The sequence below is a fragment of the Miscanthus floridulus genome, chromosome 4 (genome assembly GCF_019320115.1).
Source record: "Miscanthus floridulus cultivar M001 chromosome 4, ASM1932011v1, whole genome shotgun sequence".
Taxonomy (NCBI): Eukaryota; Viridiplantae; Streptophyta; class Magnoliopsida; order Poales; family Poaceae; genus Miscanthus; species Miscanthus floridulus.
In genome coordinates this window covers 27480336-27488900 of record NC_089583.1, presented here as the reverse complement: position 1 = coordinate 27488900, position 8565 = coordinate 27480336, and the positions used below count along the sequence as shown (strand labels likewise).

Below are 8565 nucleotides of genomic sequence, written 5' to 3'. Positions count from 1 at the left end.
TGGTATGAAATACTAAACCGAAACTTGTTCTCTTGTAGTGGAGAGAAGAGAAAGGAATGAAAAGAGACCCATACAAGGATGACCAACTCTTAGAGCTTGTCGGCGACCAGATTGTACATATTAGAAGCGCCTACCATGACCGAGAGTCTGAGTTAGGTACAAATTCTCAGTACCAACACCTTCGTGAGACTGAAAGGCTAGCTCTAGGACGTTGATAACAATATGTATGGAATTTGTATATTTAATGAGGATTGTATATATTCTTGTGAATTGGACTTGTAATTGTAGTTTATATAGTACTCTTGTGCTTGTAGTCGCGATCGCGGGGCGTTCGGCAATGCGAACGTGGTTTGGAACGTTGGTCGCGGGGCGTTCGGTAACGCGAACGCAGTTCGGGTTTGGAACGTTGGTCGCGGGGCATTCGGCAACGCGAACGTGGTTTGGAACGTTGGTTGCGGGGCGTTCGGCAGCGCGAACGCAGTTCGGAACGTTGGTCGCGGGACGTTCGGCAACGTGATTTTGAATTGTAAATTTGAATTTTTTTGGCGGGAAAACGTACTGTAGGGGCGGTTCTAGATTGAACCGCCCCTACAAATAGGTATTTGTAGGGGCAGCTGGTAATACGAGCCGTCCCTACAAATCAATTTGTAGGGGCGGCTGGAAACACCAGCCGCCCCTACAAATCGATTTTTAGGGGCGTCTAGGAACCACCCCTACAAATGCATAATTTGTAGAGACAGTTCGGTAGGGGCGGCTGGCCAAACCGCCCCTACAAAGTCTTACCAACCACCCCTAGAAATGCTTTTTGTAGTAGTGAGATGGCGACGGCGTGGGCACACCTAGTGGAGGCGCTGGCAGAGCTAGAGCGGGCACAGGCACACACCGCCGAGCTATAGCGGCGCCTCGAGCATGCCTACGGCAAGCACTGCTGCCTCATCTAGGAAGCCCACGGCTGGATCCTCGAGATCCACGTGCACCTCCACAAAAGACAGGATCCTCGAGAGGGAGGGGAGGGGGTGGCGTCGAGAGAGGGAGGGGAGGGGTCAGCATGGGGAAAGGGATGAGAGGGGGCGATGCCAGGAGAGGGAGGGGAGGGGACAGCATCAGCGGGAGAGGGAGGGGGCACTGGTCGGAGACGGAGGGAGGGCAGGGGGCGGCGGCATCGGAAGAGGGAGGGAGGGGAGGGGACCGTGACGCCGGGAGAGGGAGGGGAGGCCCGTGGGAGGGAGGGGGCGATAGCCAGGTGAGTTTATAAGGTTGCGAGTTTGCTGAGTGTCAGATCGAGACACTCGGCAAAGCCACATCTTTGCCGAGTGCCAGATCGGGGTCACTCGGTAAACCCATTTTTTTTATTTTCCCTCTTTTTCTTCTTTTCCATGACGTGTTTCAAGGTCAGAAGAGAAAAAAATAAAATTATTTGCCGAGTACCAAATAATTACACTCGGCAAACATATTTCTTCGCCGAGTGCTAGACAATTACACTCGGCAAATATATTTCTTTGCCGAGTGCCTAATTTTGCCGAGTATTTTCTTTCTAGTTTGCCGAGTGTCAAACTTTGCCAAGTGTTTTTTCCTCGTTTGCCCAGTACAATTATTTTGCCGAGTGTTTTTTTGCGGCACTCGGCAAAAGAGCTCGTTTGCTGAGTGCCCGATGGATTGCACTCGGCAAACCCACTTGCACTCGGCTTACCTACAAATTCTAGTAGTGCTAGCAGTTGCCATTGACCCTGGCCTCATCGGCGTTGGCGAAGCACCTCTTCCAGAACTAGTGGCGACGCCAGACCCTATCCACCATCTTGTCGATAGGGATGCCCTTGGTCTCTAGGAACAGCATGAGGACGAACATGTCCATGGCGACGATGATAGCGTCGATTGGTGGAGACTCAACATTTATGATCTAGGCTTTGAACCAAGACTGATTCGGACCCCCACAACCGTTACACCACTGCTCTGTTGGTTATCAACCACGTGAATGTGATTGTCCTCACTGAGAAGGCTTTCCTGCAAGCGAATCGAGAACACAAGCAAGAACGGGATGAACGCAATCTAAAATTGCAAATAAATATGTGGCTTATGATAACGAGAAGGAGTTCAATTCTTTATTCGAAAGGACTAATTGCCATAGACAAACAAGATCAAGAACTTGGGCCCTGATTCATAGCAAGCGGCCTTGGCGGCATAGTTACAGCAAAACGACATCTGTTTCATGAGGAAATCAAAAACTAAACAAAACCCAAAACCCTAATGAGAGTGATGGTGGTATAATATACAGTCTTGGGCATCACCCCCCTGGATGTGCCCCTAATGGGCCCAAACAAGATATACGATCCAACTAACCAAAAGATGGTGTCGCAGCACCCTGCCAGATTCTGGATGCTGATTTGTTTAGATGATTCCCATTGATTCCGAAGGGCTTTTGACATTATACCACTTGCATTGGCTTCCTTATCTAATTAGCTTTCCATCCATATGTGGATCATAAAAAACAGAGCTCCGACGCGCCCGTGTGACTAGTTTTATGATAGACTGGTCCTGGAACCCGAGATGGGCTCCAACTTCAGTTGGGCTGGGCCTCTACCATGAGAAAGATGAATTGGATGCCCATGCTGGACCTCCTCCTCCCCTTGTCTTGTATATGATGGAGTGATATCCTCGTCATCCTCCCTTTCGTGAATTGAAGTCGTCCTTGACTGAAGTAGATCGTTTCCTCCATTGGATGATAACAACAATGGCTCCAGAAGAAGACGTTCATTTTGGCACCCAATCCTTCGTAAAGGTGGCTGCCATGGTGGCCTCCCTGCTAGAAATCCATCCTCCTTCTCCTGCAAAAGGTTAGTACCAACAAGAGGCATAGCACTAGAAGCAGGACCAAGTGGACATATAGGCGATGTACAAGTTAAAGCATAACATGGTTCATTATGATCAACAAGAGCAGATTTAAGAGCAAATAAAACTTCTTTCATGTTACTTGATGGTTCATTTGTTGGTTGCTAGAGTCTTTATCATGGCCTTTCTTTTTCTTTTTAGCAAGTTCCTTTTCATATTGCATAATTTTAGCAGGAGTTAAAGAAAGTAAAGCAATGGTCTTTCCTTTAAACATAAAAGTATATCTATATTGCCAAGGGTGACCTAGCAAAAGTGAACAAGCTTGCATAGGCATGACATCAAAATCAACATAATCATAGTATGATTCGATAGAAAAATGCATACAAGCAGATTGTGTTACCTTTGCCTTACCACTATTGTTGAACCACTGAACATGGTATGAATGTGAAAGAGCACATGTAGATAAACCAAGGGTCTTGATAAGCTCAGAACTTACCAAGTTATTGCTGCTCCCTCCATCAATTATAGCACGAACACAGAAATTATTGACAATGAGGAACATTTAAAACAAATTATGGTGTTGTAGCTTGTCTACTGGCTCAACTTATGTACTTAAAACACGCTGAACTAGGATTGATTTGTAGCTTGCAGTGCATGCCACACTATCAATTACCTCATCAGGATCTTTAGCACTATTCACAAATTTATCTACATAAAGATCAGTTGCAAGTGTAAATTCATTCTCTTCATCACTAGCACTAGCATACCCACCATCATCAGTAGCAATATATGCGTGTTTGCTGGGGCATTCTTTAGCAATATGTCTTATGCCCTTCCAGCGGTGGCAAACAACTTTAGAAGAGCTGCTAGAGGAAGGTGTAGCAGATCCACTGGAAGAAGGTGTGATAGGAGAACTCTTCTTTACAGGTGCTGGTGGTGTCTGCACATTAGAAAATTTACTCACCTCGGTTGGACATGAAGGTGTGCACAGAGTCGTGGAACGCATAGGTTGTCATCCCTGTACTTCCCTTTCAGCTTTCAGAGCATAATGGTATAATTGGGAAAATCTAGTCCATTCTTTCTAGTCAAGAACATCCTATATTTCACGACGCAAACCTCTAAAAAATCTAGAACACTTGTCCATTTCATCCTCTTGTATGTTACTACGTGCTAGACCAATTAAAAGCTCCTAATAATATTCCTCAACACTCTTACTACCTTGATTTAAACATTGCAGTTTTAATCGTAGATCACGCTGATAGTGTGGAGGAACAAATCTCAATTTCATTCGTCATTTAAGTCCATTCTAAGTTTGAGGTATTTGAGCATTAGCATTAGCATTATTGCAAATATCATTCCATCAGAAAAGAGTAAAACTAGTAAACTCACTAGTAGCAAGTCTAACTCTATATTCTTTATGTACTTGATGGGAGCTAAATTTTCATCTACAACCATCTCCCAATCTAAATATGCTTTAGGATCCGCAGAACCAGAAAAAGAAGGTATCTTAAACTTGGTTTTAGAGAAAGGATCATTATTACCTTGGTGATTACCTCCCATACCGTGTCGGTTAAAGTTCAACTAATTATGGTTACGTGCATCCTCAGCACGTCGAGCTTTGGCTTCAGCTTCAGCCTCTGCGTCACCATCATCCTCCTCAGCATCCTCGCCTTTGAGATCATCATCATCAGCATCTTCAGCACATGGTTCAGGATGTCGTTGTTCAACATCTTCAATCCACTTGGCCAAGTTGGTGATGTGTTGAAGGATCTCATTAAGCTTGTCATCAAGAATGGCACGAAGCTCATTCTTGGAAACACAGTCATTGAAATTTGTAGGTGTGTCCTCGTTTCCTTTGCCGTTGTCTCCAGCTTTTCCTGACATGGTTAGTAAAAAGGAGAAGACAATACAAATAGTATTATCCCTACCAACTACTTAGGTTGTGGACAAGGAAAAATAAGGCACTCAACTCTTAAGCGTCTTACCACGGTCTTACAAGTGTTCTTACCAAAGCAACAGGCGGTGCAATCGGTCGGTGATTATTATACCATTGTAGCTTGAGTGTAACAGTTGCAAGGTGAACCTGTACTTGGTTAGAAGAAAGTAGAGCTTGGACAGGCACAATATAGTAGCAAGGAATAATAATATTCGCAACTGAATAGCAAAGCTGAATAAATATCCCGAGTACTTGTCTTAGTTGCTGGCATATTCACATTCCAAGTACCAGATCTATCATGTGATGTGAACAGCAGGAATATGATTAGAAACAAGGCGAAAATCAGCACACGCAAACACAGCTCAAATGGCGCTCTCTATGTGCTCCTCTAAATATTATTCCACTTTGGCCCCTCTTTTTTCTCTATTTTTGGGTTGTGGTTGTTTTTTTTATTCTTTTACTTTTTATTTTTATTTTTTTGATATTTTTTCTTCACTTAGGAGCACAAAAGAAGTAACCACAGAAAATATGAGTTTAAACAAGTGAAAGGCGTGGCCCGTGAAAAATTCAGAAGTCGTGCTCAAAATTGACAAAAAGCTTGTGGCCATGAAAAGATGATCTTATGACTAGTTTTTTGCCAAAATAAAATTTTCTGAACCTGACAAAAAGGGGACGAGCAAATCCAAAAAAAAATTCTGATTGATTTTGATATCTGGAACATCGAAATCCGAGTTCTTATGCGAAAACTAAACCAGTTTTGAAAACTGACTCCGAATTACAGAACAAAACGGGAACAATATGCGCAAAATTTGTTGCGGCGACTATGGATAGATGCAAATAGTGAAGATAAGTATAACAAATTAGATGGCGCGGACTAGGGTTTGATGGATACAAAGAAAACACAGCAAGACTTCGAAGGTGTTCACGGATTATGATGAACAACAAAGGAAAAGACACAAACTAGACTAAAAATGATCTAAAATCAGCAACCAGAACTTGTCATAGGACACAAACTCAACAACGCGAAACAAAGACGAAATTACACGGCACAATGAGGCTATAGGACAGGAAATATGAGGCGATGTATTTTTTTGCTTTTTGTGGACTATAGGTAAAACAAAAACGTTCACGATCTAGGCTATAGGACAGGAAATATGAGGCGATGGGTATGATAGCATCGATTGGTGAAGACTCAACGTTCATGATCTAGACTTCAAACCAAGACTGATTCGGACCCCCGCAACCGTTACGCCACTACTCCGTTAGTTATCAACCACGCGAATGCGATTGACCTTGCCGAGAAGGCTTTCCTGCAAGCGAATCGAGAACACAAGCAAGAACGGGATGAACGTAATCTAAAATTATAAATAAATATGAGATTTATGATAACAAGAAGGAGTTCAAGTCTTTATTCAAAAGGACTAATCGCCACGGGCGAACAAGATTAAGAACTAGAGCCCTGGTTCACAGGAAGCGGCCTTGGCGGCACAGTTGCAGCAAAACGACGTCTGTTTCATGAGCAAATCAAGAACTAAACAAAATCTGAAACCCTAATGAGAGTGACTGCGGTATAATATAGTGTCTTGGGCGTCACCCCTGGACGCGCCCCTAATAAGCCCAAACACGATACACGGTCCAACGGACCAAAAGACGGTGTCGCAGCACTACCAGATCCTGGACGCTGACTTGTTTCGACGATTCTCGTTGATTCCGAAGAGTTTTTGATGTGAGACCGCTTGCATTGGCTTTCTTATCTAATTAGCTTTTCATCCATAAGTGGATCGTATAAAACGGAGCCCGAACACGCCCCTGTGACCAGTTTTATGATAGACTGGTCCTGAAATCCGAGATGGACTCCAACTTCAGTTAGACTGGGTCTTCACCATGAGAAAGATGAATTGGACGTCCATGCTGAATCTCCTCCTCTCCTTGGCTTGTATGTGATGGAGTGATGTCCTCGTTACCATGGTCTGGAACAAGCGCGTAGAACATGATGGCGTTGATGCCCGTGAACTGCTAGAACACCTGCATGGCGACGGCGATCACCGGCGGCGGGCAGCTCTCGGGGCGCATCAGCCGGCGGTAGGGCTTCTCCTCCTCGCTGAGCGCGAGCGCCAGGTCGCACGCCGCCCGGATCTCCTCGAACTCGGCGTCCACGTCGGCGGTGCCGCGGATCTTCTCCAGCGTCCGGCGCCCGGTGCCGTCCTGCCCGCGCTCCACGTGGCTGGTGGGTGTCTCGGTGATGACAAGCGATCAGGAACAACGCCGCGGCGGGGACGGCCGCGCCGCCCAGCGCGTACCGCCAGCCCAGCGGGTGGACGCGGGACGCGAAGTAGTTGACGACGCTGGCGAGCAGGATCCCGATGGCCGTTGAGCTGGAAGAGGATGTTGAGCGCGCCACGGATGTGTGCCGGCGCGATCTCCGACAGGAACAGTGGCGCCGCCTGGTTGCCGAAGCCAACGCCAACGCCGAGGTAGACGCGGCCCACGATGAGCATGGCGAGGTTGGTGGCGAAGGCGCACAGCGCCGTGCCGCCGAGGAAGAAGACGGACGCCGCCTGCATGGTGCGTTTGCGGCCGAAGCGGGTTCACGTGCGCGACGCCGCGAAGCTGGCCACCAGCGCCGCCAGGTAGAGCGAGGAGGTGAAGAGCTGGAGACGCTGGTCCTTGGCGCGGTGCTTCCGCGCGTACACAGATGGGAAGAAGAGCAGCAGGAAGTCGTCCATGGCCGTCACTCCACTGCATATGCATGCATTGAACAACGACATTGGTCAGATCAGATCTAGACGACCATCGATCCATATCATCAGAACGCGAGCTCGATCTTACCGGAGATGCCGATGTCGTAGCCGAACATGAGGCCGCTGGTGGCGGCGATGATGCCGCAGATCCAGACGTACCAGGTGATCTTGCCCTTGAACTCCCGGCGGTCGGCGCCGGACTTGGAGACGGCAAAACCCCCGGCCATTGTTGTATCTCTAGCTAGATCAGGCACAACGTACTTATACTGAGTCTGAATTAGTGGATGGATTAACAATGGATAACGAGGAGGATAACGAAAGGATTACGCGGTAGAGATCGAGGAGCTATAGGCGGCTTAAATAGAGGAGGGAGACCGACGGATAAGGCTGGGGGTGTTGACGGGGTTCATTGGAGTTGGAGGGGGGTTTTAATTTGTTGAACGGAACCGGACAGGATAATAAAAGGATAGCATGCGGTTATTCAGGTAATGAGATCGATGCAGCCGCATCATCAGGCGCAGGCTGGCGGAAACTACTTGGGTTACGTGTAAGCCAAAGGCCATCCGTGTGCATCTGTGATGTGTATTTGGATTGGACACTGTTGACGGGAGGAAACGAAACTTTAACTCCGGATCCACCGTACCATACTCTAAATTCTAAAACCGTCATGTGCAACCAAAAAAAAAACGTCTTTTCTAATTTCCCAAAGTGCCCTTAGGCTCTCCGTATATCACATATATTTAATCTGGAGTTGTGACATGTTCTCTGGAGTTAGAACAACAACACACGTCTAACGAAGTAGTCCAATTCGAAAATGTGTCCAATGACTGTATACAATCCGATTCCGAGACACATTGGAATATATGACATGATCACACAAATCATCTAGGTAACTGCGCAACAGGCTATACATTGTGCATTTGCCAAGGATATGAGTCTAATCTAATTCTAATACATACCGAAACAGACGAACCAGGTCGTCCAGGTAGCTGCAACAAGATATACATTCGGAGGTAGCTACACAACAAGATATATTCCATTGTAATGTATGGACAAGTTTGC

The 8565-nt window shown here is 46.5% G+C and overlaps 1 pseudogene; it reads right to left on the bottom strand.

The window, feature by feature from the left end:
- Positions 1-6141: 6141 nt before the first annotated feature.
- LOC136551217 (sugar transport protein 8-like) lies at positions 6142-7929 on the bottom strand (annotated as a pseudogene).
- Positions 7930-8565: the final 636 nt, after the last annotated feature.